The sequence below is a fragment of the Leiobunum rupestre genome, chromosome 5 (genome assembly GCF_980474605.1).
Source record: "Leiobunum rupestre chromosome 5, qqLeiRupe1.1.hap1, whole genome shotgun sequence".
Taxonomy (NCBI): Eukaryota; Metazoa; Arthropoda; class Arachnida; order Opiliones; family Sclerosomatidae; genus Leiobunum; species Leiobunum rupestre.
In genome coordinates this window covers 995,018-1,002,200 of record NC_143388.1, presented here as the reverse complement: position 1 = coordinate 1,002,200, position 7,183 = coordinate 995,018, and positions in this window count along the sequence as shown.

Below are 7,183 nucleotides of genomic sequence, written 5' to 3'. Positions count from 1 at the left end.
TAATGTCTATAAACAGTTGGCCATTTTACAATTCGTAGGAGGGTGGTGGTGGTTTGTCGTAAATCATTTTAAATTTACGAAAAAAGAAATGTATCTTAGGAAAAAACTATGAAAGTTATTCCAGGTCAAATCAATCAGGTCCATACCACTCAAGTTACCGATATTTATGAAATTTGGTGAACATGAAAAGTTATGCGTTAAACTAACCCTTGTAAAGTAAAAGTGCTTAAAATTATTTTTGAGGGAGTTATTGCATTTTTCCTTAAATAGGTTGAGCTGCAACTATAAAATGGCTATAACTTTAGTCCTAAAAGAGATAAATGTGTGATTTACTTTCTTATTTTCCAATTTATGAATCCTAGAATACGCAATATTATTATTAAAAAAAAATTTTAATTTTTTGAAATTTTATATTTTTTAGTCTATTTTTCGGAAATATTTTTTTGCCTGTATTTGATTTATATGATCCTGTGCGTTTTAAATAAGGGGACTGTTATTCGACAGCCTTTCACTGTACTAAAATATAACTTTCTAGCCCTCTGACGTTCAAGATTGGGGGGAAAAAGGGGTTGATATTTCGGGAACAGTTGAAGGCCGTTTGTCACGTGTTTTTTGTTAAAACGAGATGGATACTCGTGTCGGCCGCTCCAGTGAGTTAATGATTTTGTAATGGATTTAGGGTGATTTATATAATGTTTATAAAGATAAATTAGTGTGCAATAAGTTTATATGAGGATTTCCACGCTATTGAACTGCTTTTAAAAAGGTCAGAAACCAATGCAAGTACTTTTTTTGCCACACTGAAGATAATATAAAGATTTTTCAAATCAAAATACTAAATTTCCCATTTCCTCGGCCAAAAAAATTTAATTAAGGTGTAAACCTTTGATTTCCTCTTGTTTACCTTATAATTTTAGTTTATCAAAAAAGGCCAATTCAGGCATTATGTGTGAGAATTTTTTCAAATGTCAAGGATCGACCAACAACGGACCACCCTTATCGTCAGCCTGTTGAACACACTTTGGTTACAGTTAATCAATATTCAACATTTGCATTTGTTGACAGTCATGATCCTAAACAAACTTAGGATAGCATTCAGTTAACGGTAAGTCAAATTGACATTAAATGTATCAATAACTAATTTTAAATAAGTGAAAACTTATTTGCCAAAATGTAAACTTATTTCTTTGTGAAACTTTATATTACTTATGTTATGAAGAAAAACCTCATATTTCCGAGTCCGACATGCTAAACTGTAGTACACCATTACGATCTAACCTTGATATGCCTTTCTTTTGATAGCGGACAAATCCTGTGATCGTGAACCAGATTTTGATGTTCTAATGGAAGAAAACTATTCCAATTAGCCGAAGCATTAACTTTGAGTGATATCGAAATTTAGAAGAACACTCCAGTTTTATTAATGGCAGTTCTCGCTCCGATCTTTCAAGCCATGAACAAAAATTTACGAACCAAATTAAATATACTCATTTTCTGCAGCAACTATTAACAGGAGTAACTCTACCAAGCAGATAGAATGCCTCATTGACAAAATTAATTTGGAAGGTGGCTATATTACAAAATCATTTTAATTAAAAGATGGAGAACATATTGGAATTTTGCGCTTTTGTGCAAAATACGTGACTCAAAACAACACAATTCCTTCCTGAAATTACACAAATTAAACCATTGCCTTATTTATTACGAATAATCGATACTAAAGAATTGTGCAGAGAAATATCGAGTAATTATTTAGTTTATTATTTTGGTGATATTGTAAATCCTAAAGGAGTTAAAAATATTTAAAAAAAAACTGTACATGCCCGAAATTGTGAGGTTTTGATGCGAACTTATAGAAAATCAAACAGGAAAAACGCACAAACAATGTTTATATGCAAAAGTTGTTTAAATAATAGGAAATCATTTATGATTGGTGCTTCTCAAAATAAACTTAACAGCTGGGAGTTTAAGCAGCGTTATATGACAGGAGCGCAACTGCTTAGGACATTGGAAGATGAAAAAAGATAATTTCTACTTAATAGGGAAGCTGAAAAGAGTGAAGAATATTCTGCGCAAGCAACTGAATAAAAATGGAAAAACACGAAGTGATGAAGACCATAATAACTCATCTGGCAACTTTGAAAAATCTTAAAGAAAAACTTCCTTAAAATAGTACCAAAGATAATTTTTTAAACAACAACTAGCCTCTCTGAGAGCAAAAACGTTTGAGAAGATGGGACCCTAAAGTGTTACAATTTTGTTTTTGGTTTCAAAGGCAAAAAAATGTTGGATGCCACATGTCCGGAAGAACATCAAAGCAATGTATACTTAATATTGGATAAAATGAAAATCAAGGAGGACATAATATATAAAACTCACACTGGGGAATTAGTAAGCTTCGGCATCCTTAATGGCATTGGCCATGAGTTACTACAAATAAAACGAAAATCAAAGAAAGAAGATATTCCAGAAGTCGCAACGCATGTCTTACATGCAATTTTAAGTTCCTATTAGTTATTTTCCCTATTAAAACTTTATAAGTGATGATTTACACTCCATCATATCAGAGGCCGTAGCGAATTTAGAATTTCAAGTTATTGCAGTGATAGCAGATGGCGCAAGCGCAAATAGAACAACTTTCAGAACTTTTGTAGGACAATATTTTAAAATGGAAGAATATTTATGGTTGTATTTTACATGCGATGGTGCTCACTTATTCAAAATTGTGATAAATTCAATTGCAACCAGCAATTGCTATTCGATGACTAAAAGTCTATTAAAAATGAACGGTTAATATTGTGACGCATTTAGAGAACAACATTTCCCAAGATTCAAGATAAGTGAAAATCCCGCGCGCTTCGGAGAGCGTGGAGAGAAGATTAGAAAAGTAGCGCGCGAGTGGAAAAACGAGGGTTGGAACAGGTTTTGAAAAAATGAGTTTTAGGTTTAAGTCCAGAGAAGGAAGGAGAAGGTTCAACCGCCGAAATCTCCGCTAAGCCGTAGTATTAAATTCGTCCAAGAACCTTCCGTACCCGCTACAAGACCTGAACGTCGCGTTTATCTTTTACGATTAGTCTTAATTGTTACACAGTCATGTTCCTTTTCGTTATAAATAATCTTATTATCTTCCTCAACCTTATTGAACGTCACAATATTATGGACCTTTCTACTAAACCTTTATACAGTTGATTCTCAATAACGGTAATAGTGAGTGTAGGGAGCTGTTGGCTCGCGTGGCTTGCAGGGCTTGCCACCACCCTCCTACGCATTGTAACCCGGCCACCTGAATTAAAGGCTTTAAAAGTCGCTCGATGACTTAGGCCTAGGGTGGTGCCATGGGTATTAGCCTAGCTGGTTATTATTAGTATTATTATTAACCCTTTCGACTATTACCCAAACTTACGCGTGACCATTGTTTTAGACTCTTACTCAAGAATGCGGCTGAGACTTGCTGCCCAAGTGCTTAGCACTACTGCAGCGAATTACCTAGAACTAGAATTTGGTGTCGATACAGAGACTGTGAAATTCATCAAAATAACAACAAGTTCTTGGATCTGATAAATAGCAAAAATCTAAGAGAAGGACAAATGAAGAGAACCCCAAATTTATATGCACCCAATAGTCCTAAAGATGCACTAAAGTCTTTAATTAAAATTCTTACATCGCTTTCCTTTTTTCAGTGATTGGAATAAGATTTCATTCAATACTTCAAAGATTTGTAAAGTGAAATTTCTATTTATCACAGACAATTATTGCTCAATTTCCTTTAAGCCTTTTGTTAAGGAAGAAGCTAACTTTTGTTTTATTTTCTTTCGCAAATTTTTTAGCTCTTAGATGTAGCCGCAACCCTTTATCGCTTGTTTTGAAATGACTTTCAGCTAATTAATTTTTAATTTCTGAGATAAATGACTTTGATAGCAGTTTTTGCCAATATTTTAGGACCTTATTACTTTTTAATATTGCATCTTTGGTCTTTCTATCACTATTGTTTTTCTGTATTTTGTATCTGTAAAATTTAGAGGCCATTGTATTTGAAATTACTTCAATGTTTGATAACTTCGTACGATCCTTTAACAGCTGTAGCCTTTATTATGTGGACTAACAACTAAAATTGTAACTAATATGATTGTGGCTCCAGCTATATAGTAGATAACTTGATTATCTTATTATTCTTCGCATGAAAATGTATTTATTAGCAGTTAAACTTATGGTTTCAGTGGTTCCAAAGGGTTGTTTGGTAAAATCGCTTTCTTTGCGATATGTACGTGTACTTTATCCAGTAGGTGCATCAGAAAAAACAGCGCACAACCTTTTATCAAATACTGATTGACATTAAATTATCTGAAGATATTTAGCCAATTAGCATCTTTAAAGCAAAAATATTACTACAAATGTCCAATTAGTGGTGGAGCTAATACTAGTTGATAAATACGCAATTGCATGCCGTAACATCGGTTTACTGGATTGAACCTTCTGAGCTAGACCCAAGAATGATTGTAAGGTTTTCATAAGTGAAAATTTTTAAAATGTTCCTAGAAACCCTTTTTTCCAAAGAGCAGTATATTTTCTTTTCTCAATTCAACGAAATTCATTTATGATAATTAATTTATTTTGGGTCTGTTTTTCCTGAACATCTAAAGATTCAAATTTTTGAATACTTTCATTGACTGCGTGCCTGGATTCCGCAGTTGTATCGTCTGTAGAAAAATCCATCACGCGGGGAAAAAATAAATCGGCTGTAAACGTTTATTGGTGGTTCATACGTAAAAGCTTATCGGAAGCTATTATACGTTTCTAGAACCTTTTTGGTCGCTGAAGTTTCAGTCTTTTAAAATATTGTTTTCTATCACAAATTAGGCTTATATTACAAAAAGATGATACAAAGAAACTATCACAACAGATAATGTTATTTACATATTCAACTTGAATCTCCGACTCCTTTGGGCTATCTTGATGCAAAATGAAGTAATTTGCATATTTTCTTTTATTAGTTGAAATTCTGAAAGAAAAGTTTCCAAATTTATAATTGTTTTTTTTTGCTACGCCTTAAATTATCTAAAATTATTACTAGGCTAGCCAAGGCTTAACAATGAAGATATCAAAATATAATTTAAATGTTTGTTATTAATAATAATAATTGTTATAACTGACTCAAAATAACAAAACTATAAGAGTACAAATCCTTCTATGTAATCGTGGTCATTTTGCATTTCATGTTTTGTTCAAACGTTGGCCTTGGTGGGCGGTTAATCTTTTTCTATGTTATCGTTATAATGTTTTTAACCCGCGTTAAGTTTTTTATATTCATTCAGATAATCTTCGTAACTTTTTAAACGCCAACTGCGATACTTTGTCGGTTCCCCTAACCTGACGCCATCAATTTTTAGCTCCACATTTTTATGATATTTGCAGACGCAAGTAGAATGGGTACCAGAGGATCTGACAGTATGCAGTTTTTGGTCTTAATTCGGCCAACTTCGGAAAGGATATTTTTACTTCACTACACATTTGATGAACTTCCTTTAAATTGCGTAAAATAATTTTTTACTGCTTGTGTACTCTTCGTAAAAATTCACGGACGCTTTTAAAAACACTCTTGCATGGAAGAGCTCGTCAACTGCACTCCTCATTGTCATATACATTTTTGACAGGTTCCGCAATATTCGGAACTAGATTTTTCCACCAGCTTATCACGTAGTTTGTGGCTCCAAATTCTTTCTGTATCTTGGATGCACTCCCTCCTTTGAGCATTTCAGTTAAAACTTGAATTTTGTCGCTTCTATTTTCCGATGTATTAAATGTGTGTTTTAGTTAGTTAAACATTAGATCCAAGTCATTTTGTTCCGTTATCAGGTTTTCGTCTGTCTCAGTTTCTGGAATGCCTCCTCAATAGATTTTAATTTCTTAGAACGGTAACTCTTCACCTTCATAAGATTTTTCTTCTTCATAGGTGACTCACCGATTATTTCTAAAGATTCATTGTCTTTGGCAAGAACTGGCATTTTAGGTGAATTGAAAATAGGTTCTACCATGATAAGGTCATCCAATATGGAAACTGTTCCTTGAGAATCAGCAGTGACGTTTGATCAATATCAGTATCTTCAAAACCAGTCACCGGATCCATATGAATTATTACCGTTCGGAAGTTTGTGCAAAGTTTCATTCAAGGCAGTCACCCCGCTTCGATTTCAAGTCTTTTTGATTTATAATAAATATCTCAAATAGGTTTTTATCTTTCTCTTGTGTTTTCTTAGTGGGTCATATAGTATAAGTAGAATTTATCCAAATTAGGTAAATAAGAGTATATATGAAGCTAACAAATATTTCCCCTCCTTTTTGGCCACTTCTGATGCTTATCAACAAAGTTTCCTCGCTAGTAAAATCTGATCTTCCGTAGTATGTTATTACTAAGCTTTGATTGGCCTGTTCTTTGACTTTAAAAGAAACTTTATCGTGTACTTCACTCTTTAAATCTTGAGCTATTGCCATTGATATTTAGAGTGAAGTTCTTCCCATTTAACTATTTAAACTAACTTTTGAAAAAAAAATGAATTTTGATGGCAAAAGAAGTAGTTTATACGCTTATGTACATAATTACTGCGCAACCTTAAATACGGGGACGGAGGTTATAACTGCGCTGTTTTCTACGTCGAATAGCGGCTGTGCCTCTGGAGCTTCAACTTGCGTCAAACAGTTCTCCGAATCGAACTCTCTCGTCTCTTGCTTGACCTGGCCTTTTATAACAGGGTCGCGAGAAGGTGCTCGCGGCAGAAGCGTTTGGTCCATCTTGGGAGGAGGCAAGCTCGTGATTCAAAATGTGGTGGGGTGGAGTTTACTCTGCTTTTCATTTTACAAATAATGATATAATAAAATTGAAATTTTTATACAGCGTTAAGAACACCTCGGGATAAATAAAGTTTGTTAACAAATGCCAGGTAATAGGCGTTTAAATAAAAGATCATCCATCGCTGATTATAGAGTTTGTGCTACCGCGACTGGACTTATAACATGTTTGTCAATGGTTTATCTTTATACTGCAAAAGCTGAGAATTTTCTATGCATGGATCTGGCAGCATTTTTCAACAGGGGGGCAAGACAGTCAGAGAGTGGTTTATATAACCACCTATTGGGTTGTCCACAAGGAAAACTAAATATAAGAAATATCAGAAAAATACCGAAAATT